This window comes from Alligator mississippiensis, chromosome 1, assembly GCF_030867095.1.
Source record: "Alligator mississippiensis isolate rAllMis1 chromosome 1, rAllMis1, whole genome shotgun sequence".
In the NCBI taxonomy this organism is placed as follows: Eukaryota; Metazoa; Chordata; order Crocodylia; family Alligatoridae; genus Alligator; species Alligator mississippiensis.
In genome coordinates this window covers 412,967,764-412,977,184 of record NC_081824.1, presented here as the reverse complement: position 1 = coordinate 412,977,184, position 9,421 = coordinate 412,967,764, and the positions used below count along the sequence as shown (strand labels likewise).

At 44.7% G+C, this 9,421-nt stretch overlaps 1 long non-coding RNA gene across 1 annotated transcript in view; it reads left to right on the top strand.

Annotated features, from left to right (window-relative positions):
* Positions 1–793: 793 nt before the first annotated feature.
* Positions 794–9,421, top strand: part of LOC132250227 (uncharacterized) — an 88,310-nt gene continuing 79,682 nt past the window's right edge. Inside the window, exon 1 of the long non-coding RNA XR_009461877.1 lies at positions 794–1,064. This is a non-coding gene — a long non-coding RNA (uncharacterized LOC132250227). The remainder of the gene's footprint in view (positions 1,065–9,421) is intronic.

Below are 9,421 nucleotides of genomic sequence, written 5' to 3'. Positions count from 1 at the left end.
AGAAACATGTATTTGAAAGGACTTTAATGTATTTAGAAAAAACTCCTAAATGCCTTACTTTTCTTACTTTCATATTCAGTGTTCTTTCTTCATTAGGATGCTGGGAAAAAGCATATAAGAATAAAGGCAGAACATCATAGGTACAAAATAAGTGACTGCTGATCAGGTACATGACAAGGGCAACAACACAGCATTCTGTAAATACATTAGAAGGAAGAACAGAGGAAGACACAGGACAGAGGAAGGTACAGGTCCATTACTTAACGGGGAGGAGAGGAAATGACAGATGACATAGAAGGCTGCAGCATTCAATGCCTTTTTGCTTCAATTTAAAAAAAATGTGTGATCAGCTACTTAACACAATTTATTTTAACAAGGGGATAAGAATGCAGGGAGCATAGAGAAAGATCAGGTTAAAGAATATTCATACCTAGGTGAGTTAGATGTATTGAAGATGACAAAGCCTGACACAATACACCCTTGAGCACTTAAGAAACTAACTGAAACAACTTGTGAACCATTAGAAATTATCTTCCAGCACACCTGAAGGACAGGGGAATGTCTGAAGTGGATGACTGGAGAAGTGGCAAATGTAGCACCTATCTTCCAAAAGGGTATAGAGGAGGACCTAGGGACTAGCCAACTTTTATACTCAGAAAGATACTAAACCAAATGATCCAGAAAGAAAATAGATAAGTGCCAAGAGGATTGTGACAGGCTGTGGGGCTAGTGGCTTCAGTCCAGCTGTGAGCGGTAATGCTAATTACAGGCTGCTCAGGAGGACTGGGCTAGCTGAGGGAGACAATTAACAGCCACAGGAAGTCAGAAGGCTTGTAGGGAGGGGAAGCCAGACAGAAAGTGAAGAGCGTTGCTTGGCCAGTATCTACAGTATTGGATCAGGGGCTCTTAGGGTTTGGGAAGAGACCCAGGGGCTGGGAGACTGGGACCAGCAGTGCCACAGCACAGAGCTGAGTCACAGCCAGCCTGAGAGGGAAGACTGCAGCAAGGAAGGAGTAGCAGTAAGGCACAAGTGCCTTCTCAGGGGTTGAAGAGGACTCAGATGTGTGAGTTAACCCTTTATGGACTGTGTTTGCATTAAGGGACAAACTTATATAGGAGGTTGCCTGTGCAACAGGTGTCCCCTGGGAATATGGACTGTATCATATTTGAAGACTATTTGAGCTAGCAAAAAACCTGAACTTGCTACAGAGATCATAAGGTGATAAAAATAGCTAACTTGGAATTGTTAAGAGCATGTAGTTTCAAAACAATTTAATTTCATTCTCTAATAGGATAACTGGTCGAGTGTAAGGGAGCTGTGGATGGGGAGTGCAATTGCAGAGAGGAAGAAGCGGTGGAGGAGAAGCTGACACTGGGGGGAACTGTGGATAGGAGGTTGCAAGGGGTGCAGGAAAGTTGCAGGGGGAAGAAGGCGGGGGCAGAGGGCAAAGAGGCTACTTGACCCCCACCCCCTTCTAGCCATGCCCCACCCCAAGCCATTGCTTTTCCTGCTGTAGTGGGGGGAAGGGGCGGAGGGGCACATTCATGACAACTCTCTGATACTTAGATTCTACATCTGGAAAATTTAGGGGCTTATCTTAGGGGCTTGTCTTAAATTCAGGGTCATCTTGGATTCATGTAAATATGGTATTTGAGGATGAAAGTGAGCAGAGCAGTTGCAAAGACTTTGGAGGACAAAATTAGTATTCAAAGTAATATTGATAAAATGGAGAAGTGGTCCAAAATCAAGTTGAGAATTCCACAGAAAGAAGAAAAGAGAGCTACCCTTAGGAAAGAGAAATCAAATGACATAATAGGGGAATATCTGACTAAAATGGGGAAATATCTGACTAAGCGGCAGTATTGCAGAAAAAGATCTGGGATTACATTGGAGAGCAAACTGAATTCAAGTCAACAATGTAATTCAGTTGTGAAGAAAGAAATAATCGTGCCATGGTGTTTAAACAGGAATTTTGCATATGCTTCAAATGAAGCAATTCATTCACTCCACTCAGCACTGATAAAGCTTCAGAAGGAGTACTTTGTCCAGTTTCAGGCAGTATACTTTGAGAGATGGAGCAAATCCAGAGGAGAACAACAAGAAAGATAGCAGGTTTAGAAAATGTGGGGAGGAATGACAGCAGTCTTTCAGTATGTAAAATGTTATTATAAGGGACAGCACTGAATTGTTCTGCATGTCTAAGGGGACAGGATAAATAGCAATTGATTTACTTTTCAGCTAAGAAGCTTAAATTGAATACTAAGAAAATCTTTCTAGGTATAAGTATAATTAAGCACTGAGACAGCTGTTATTTTGGCTGTGATGGTTACAGGGAATATGAAAAGCAAGGCTTCTTTAGTAATATCACTCATTGTATCAACTGCATAATTGAGAGAGATGTTAGATGGGTTTTCGGGGACAAGTTGCTCTTCCTCAGGTCTGGCAAAGAAGCAAGAATAGCTTAAGCATAGGGGCAGATTAAGATTCACTGGGCCCCTGGGTCTGCCCCTCCCAATTGCACCCTGCCCTGCAGTCACAGGCTCTGTCCCTGGCTAGCACAGCAGGAGCAGTGGCAGGAGCAGGATGCACTGCCCCACTAAGCCTGGGGCAGGAACCATGGCTGTCCTTGCCTGTGGGTCCATGCTGGAGTTGGTGCCAGTGCCAAGGGTGCTGAACCACTGCCTGCTGGGTGCGTACAGCATTGACTGAGCTCCGTGGGGTGGCCCTTTGCCCTGCCACAGCTCAGTCTGGCTGCAGTGGCACCCAGTGAACAGTGTCTGGCAGTCACAGCTCACTGTGTCACGTGCACCCAGCCTGCCCAGGCCACTGGTTTCATCCACGCTGAGGCAAGGGACCCTGGGCCGGTGGCCTAGATGGCCCATGAGTTAATCCACTTATGCCTAAACTAAACACCAGCTAGAACGATGGCTCCATGTGTTAATCACAGAATAGAATTATAAAAGCTGCAAGAACCTGTAAATTGTGGAGCAAAGAGAAGTGTCAGAAGTATCTTCAAAACAAGAGAAGTGCAGTTGAATAGATAATCTAATTATGTAAAAGAGTAAAGCTGTTCAAAAGGGAAAAGGTTTATTATTACCTGTGGAGTACAGAGAAGTTAGAAATGGCCATTAAATTATAACAAGCCATGAAACCATTGTGTAAATCCTTTGGTTTTAGTGTCCAATTAAATTATGATTGTTTTTGTTCCTGGGTCTATCTTCCAAAGCTGTTTGTAGATTTCCCTTGAGTACATGGACTCTGAGGTCAGAAAAGGAATGATAATTCTGTAAAACTATTTCAGGCTATTGGGTGTGTCCTTTATCATTTTTCTGAGCGGTCCCTTGCAGATGCTGCACTTGAGACTTGATTAACCCATTAATCGCATCTTAAGTACGAGGCTGCATGTTAATGAAATTTATGCTGTGATAAAATAAGGAATAAGCCACAAAGCTGCTACACAATATATGTGTAATAACTTTGTGGCTGGTTCCCATTGTCCCTTAAATTGCATGGGTGGCCAGGCTGACTGGCTCTCCCAGCCTGGGGAGTGCATGTGAGCTTTTGACTCCCATGCACTTCCCAGGCTAGGAGCACTGATCAGCTGACTTGCTCCCAGCTTTGAGTGTACATAGGAGTCAAGGGCTGTGGTGTGCCCCTGAGGCTGGGAGTTGCAACTAACGGGCTCCCAGCCTCCAGGGGTATTTATACACATATTCCGGAGTGCAGGGGTGGGGGGAGGGTGTTTTAAACTGGCTCCCGTACTGATGCTCTAACTAAAATGCCACAGCATCATGTATATTCAGTGTCCCATATTTTGAAGTGGCCACAGGGCACTTTAACTAAAAGTCATTTGACCAGTTTTAAAGTGCCTCCACTGTCATTTTGAAATGTGGGACCCTGAATATGTGATGCTGCAGCAGTTTAATAAGAGTAGCAGTTCTGATTGCATTAACTGAGTTTGCTCTGATGTGTTCCAATTAGAATGCATTGGAGCATGTGTATGGGCTTCCTATGTTCCCAGCTACCTGATCTGCATTCTGATATGCTCCCAAGGCTGGGAGCAGGCATCATCTGATGGGCTTGCTGATGTATGGGGAAGTGTGATTGTTGGGATTATGCATTAGATCCCATGGCACCTTTAACATCTGCCAGGGGCCTGAGAATTTGTTCTAGAGCATATTGACTCTTTGGTTTAAGCCACATGACTTCCACGGGACATTTCAATTTCCGTACCATTCATCTGTGACAAATGTGTATGATGGGTAGATTATGATGATTCTACTGAAGGGTAGGTAGATAGTGGTAACAGCGTGTATATTCTGCTTTAGGCCAGGAGGGTGGACTAATGATCAGCCATTAATTTATTATTACAGCATGACTCTCTGCATTCAGGCATTGATAAAATGCTATAGCGAGAGGTTGCTAATAACCTTCCTATTAGAAGAATGTAGCTAAGAGCTGGTAGACTGTGCAATGGCTACTTTCTCCAACCAAAGGGCTGAACATACACAACATGCTGTGTCTGGTCATTAGCTGGTTACACAAGTTTGTAATGAAAGACTTTGTTGTTCACAATGATTGGATTTCATAGAAATACATCAGTTGCTTTGGCTGTGCAATTATATAAATAATACGTATTTGCTAAGACAACTTTCTTGCCTGTGTTTTTTTTAGACAAAACAATTAAGTGCTTATGACTGGAGGGGAAATAAATGAACTCTCCTCATAGAAAAGCAACTGGTTAATTCTCTGAAGAAAGTCTAAAATGAAGAAAATCAAATTCTGGATGCAGATTTGCTATCTGAACCACTCTCAGGGTGCATTGAAGGAGAAATGCTTTCTTTGCCAAACTTCAGTGTACTGTCATTTCAACAGACCTTTAGGAATTGAGTGTGATTTCCTGCCATGCAGCAGAATTTCAGTTTCTTTTGGGATGGATGCTTGCCAGGTTTCAAATGAATATGGTCAGCTAGGATGTTTTAGCTCACGAGGATAGTAAAGCACTTACTGCACAGCTTATGGAGATATACAATATCCCTTAAGCAAGAATGAGTTTTGGGGTGGAAATAGTAAAGACATGAAAGCTGGAATGAAGGCCAGACATTTTGGCTTATACAAAACGTGTGATGCTATTCCATTCTATATATGTTCTTAAACTATATTTAATCCTATAATATCTGAGCACCTTTCAGCAGTGCATCCACATCTGTAGCTTGTTTTCTTAGTCTCTTGTTTTTGATAGGGTTTTAGGGATTTTTAAAATGTATTTTAAATGTAAATATTACCTCTTTTATATTAAAGAAATGCACATTGCCTTTGGAGCTGGTGATGAAGTCTGTAATGATCTTTACTTTATGGGGGCTTTATTAGATAGCTCCTCAAAGAATTTGTCTCCATGCATCAATATGTTCTACCTTGTAGACTGTTCCAATGTGACAGAGGAATGTAGTGGTTTACTGTGATCTTCAGTCCTGAGCTTCATAGATTTTTTTTTTTTTCCTTTTAAATATCCTGGACTCAAGCCATGAAGCAACTTTAACAATAAGAAACTTCGAAACTTATTCAAAATTGCATAGGAAGCCGGTGTTGAGAGCAAAGGACTGGCTTACGGTATACTCAGTAACCTGTGTTGGTGAAGAAAGAGGCATCCCACCAGGTCTCAGTCAACCCAATGAGGTCAACTTCCTCATCTCCCACAAGGAGTGCCAGTTTGTCCAGTTTATCGCCCATGCTTTTGGTGTTTCCATAAAGACACCCAAGTTCACCCCAAGCTCATAGTTTACCAAGCAGTTGTGATCCCCGCCTTACTGTATGTAGACAACATACTTTTTCAGCTACCTGAGGTGTCTCCTGTACCATCTGCCTACAAAAGATTCTTTGAATCCAATGGGAAGACACCATGGGAATGCACCAACGTTTAGCATTGAGGCGATGATCATCCAATGTCAGCTTTGCTGGGCTGGCCATATCATCTGGATGCCTGATTCCAAACTCCCAAAGCAAGTTTTATTCTCCCAGCTCAGTTAAGTATGCTGAAGAGGAGGGCAGAGAAAGTACTTCAAGGACATCTTCAAGGCCAGCTTGAAAAAATGGCATGCTATCTCCCAGAATCACCTCAAATGGAAGAAGAGTCTGCTGCAAGAATGTCAGTACTTTGAAACCTCATAATGACAATGGGAGATGGAAAAGCAGAAGTATTAGAAATGGGCCAAAACAAGAATCTAGAACCAACCACGCTATGTAGAAACATGTGCCCCAGTTACAATAGAACCTGTTGATCCTGATTGGCATTGTCATCCATCTTCAGTCCCACAGGTAAGGCAATAATAGAGAACAATCATCCTTGACAGTGAGAGGGTGCTGCTGCTGACATACATACATATGTCATGTCACCCCTCCACCCCAAATGCCCTTATGTTTAGGACCTGACTTGAGAATCTAAAGGTTGGCAGTACTAAAAATGAGATTTTTATATCAGTGGCACAATCAGAATTTCTATAGAGGTAGACCAAGAGGTGGTGCTGAATGCGAGAAGCACTGAGAGTTGTATGTACATTTTTCAAAGTACCCCTATGACTGTGAAAATTGCTGAAACCTGAAATGGGGATTCCTGGAGAAAACACTTCTGATCTTCAGAAATATTTTGATCCAGTTGTAGTTAAATTAAATTAAACAGAAGCCTGCTACTTTTTCATTCACTTCTCTGTAGGATTATGAAGAATAAAAGGACTACCAAGTGATTTTAAGCGTGAAAATAAGAAGGGGAATAAAAGCAGACAGCAGAAAAAAAGAAAAGAAAAAATATGTAAGAAGTGGCTGAGGAATTATTACTTCTGCTAAGTGGCATGAGTCCCCAATCTACATGCAAATTAACACACAGGTGGCAAAGGGATTAGTCATACCATTCTACAGAATTACTTGCAGCATTTGAACCCTGCTGAACAATGAGCTGCTTAGTGGAAGGCATAAAATTACAATCATTAGAAGGAAATTAACAGAGTTGAATTAAACAAACAGGTGCTGACAAACATTTTTTTTTTTACCCTTGAAAAATTCTAAGACTGCTCTCTCTCTCTCTCTCTCTCTCTCTCTCTCTCTCTCTCTCGCGTGCTCTCTCTCTCTCTCGCGTGCTCTTTCTCTCTCTATCTATAATTTCTCTCTCTCTCTCTCTCTCTCTGAGATAGAGATATAGACAGATATATATATTTTTCTCTCTCTTTCTCTCTCTCATGCTCTTGCTCTTTCTCATGATCTCTTTCTCTCTGTCCCAGGGATGCAGGGTTGACCAAGGGGGAAGCCTCATCCAGAGGCAGACCCCAGTTGAAAGTAAAAGAAGAAAAAACCCTACCTGTTGCAGGGGTCCAGAGAAGTGAGGAGGCGCACCAAGGAAAACCACCTGAGTGGTTTGTCAGCTGCGTCTATCTCCAGCTGGAGCTGGGTGACGTCACCTGGAGAAGGTAAAAACCAGCCCTGGGAGCACAGGTGGGGGTGCGCCGAGTATAGGAGGAGCAGCGGGGAACCACTGAGAGGAGAGCGTCCAACCGCACGGCCAGCATCAGCGGCGGCAGCAGGAGCTGCAGAGGATCTCCATGCTGGGGAGGACCAGCAAAAATCAAAGGGGCCGGCAGCGAAGCCGGCACAGGCAGTGGAGCCGGTACTGGAAGCGGAGCCGGCACCGGCAGCTGCGGAGGATCTCTGTGTTGGGGACGACTGGCGAAGATCAAAGGGGCCGGCAGCGAAGCCGGAACTGGTGGCAAAGCCAGCAGTGGCAACTGCGGAGGATGTCCTTGCCGGGGACGACTGGCGAAGATCAAAGGGGCCGGCAGCGAAGCCGGCAGCGGCGGTGAAGCCGGCAGCGGGAGCTGTGGAGGATCTCCGTGCCAGGGAAGACTGGTGAAGATCAAAGGGGTTGGCAGCTAAGCTGGCAGCGGCGTCGATCACAGGTGCTGTGGGGGATCTCCACTCCGTGGAAGACCAGCGGGGATCAGATGAGCCAGCAGGGAGGCTGGCAGTGGCAGCGAGAAGAGCCGGTGAGGAAGCTCTGGTCAGAGGCGGCAGGTGCTGTGAACTTAAGGGAGAGACGGATCCTGGAGGGGATAAGAGAGACCCCAGCCAGGGTGAAGGCATGGGCCCCGGCCCAGGGGACACGCCAGCTTAAGGGCATTAGGGGCAAAGGGGGCACAGGACTCTCCCCATGGTTGCCCCTCTTTACTTTGCTTTTCTTTCTTGTCTCTTCCTTCTCGCGTTTCTTGTAGTCATTCCTTTGTTTTTGTTTTTCCACACTGGGTTGTTCCTGTGGTGTGGGGCTTCTCCGCTGGTGAGCATTCGGTTCATGCTTTTCTTTCTTAGTTAGATTTATTCTGTTCCCTGTCTAGAGCAGGGGAGCCTAGCACACTACACCAAGCTCAGGGAATTAGAGACCCCGTTTGGAGATGGAAGACCACATGAGAACACGACGACAATCAACAGCGTCTGTTGTGGAATGCATAGGGCATTGAGAGGGGTAGCCCCAAGGGCAGAGCATCACCAGACCCTCTGGCTCTGGCTTGAGCCCAAGGCACCGGTCTGCAGAGGAGGACACATGGGTACCGGGGAAGACATCAAAAGGGGCCAGTCATAAAAAGTCCTGAGGCTTGTCTCATAGGTTGGCGTGTGGCCGGGGTGTAGGAGAGGTCGGAGCCCCGTAGGCATCCACCAAGACACGTGGCAACTCTGGAGGCATCCTCCGAGGGGACCCCCTCCACTGGAGAACCATCTGAAGTTGTGGCAGGAGAGTTTGGGGGATACCCAGAAGGTCATTGAGGAGCCCTCTGCAGTCTACACGAGAGTTCTAGGCTAGTAAGACCAGTTGCCCGGGCAAAGGCAGCATGGGACTGGATCATCGAGCAGAGATGGGCACACTATCTATATCTCTCTCTCTCTGTCACTATACCAGAATATAATCTATGATGAAAGCCAGTCAGATAGGAATAATATGTAATCGTTAAATTAATTTTTTTAAAAGCCAGAGAGATTAAGGCTGAAATGACATTCATCTTTATATTTAATGATGATCAACACTATTAATGACAATGCTGGTTGTTAGAAATAGCCTTTTTCCTCAAATGAAAAACTAAAAAATGAAGTGAAGAAGCCTTTTTGACCGTATGCTCACCATATAATTCTATTACCTGTATTGGAATCGTAGAATCAAAGGACCAGAAGGGACCTGTAAGATCATCAAGTCTGGCCCCCTGCCATGGGCTCAAAAAAGCTCAACAAGGTGCTTGTCCAGCATCCTTTTGAACACCTCCAAGGGTGTCAACTGCACCACCTCTGGTGGGACTGTGTTCCAGAATCTAGTTACCTTTAAGGAAAAGAAGTTTTTCCTTATGTCAAGCCTAAATTTTTCCTCAATTAGCTTGTGCCCATTGGTCCTCA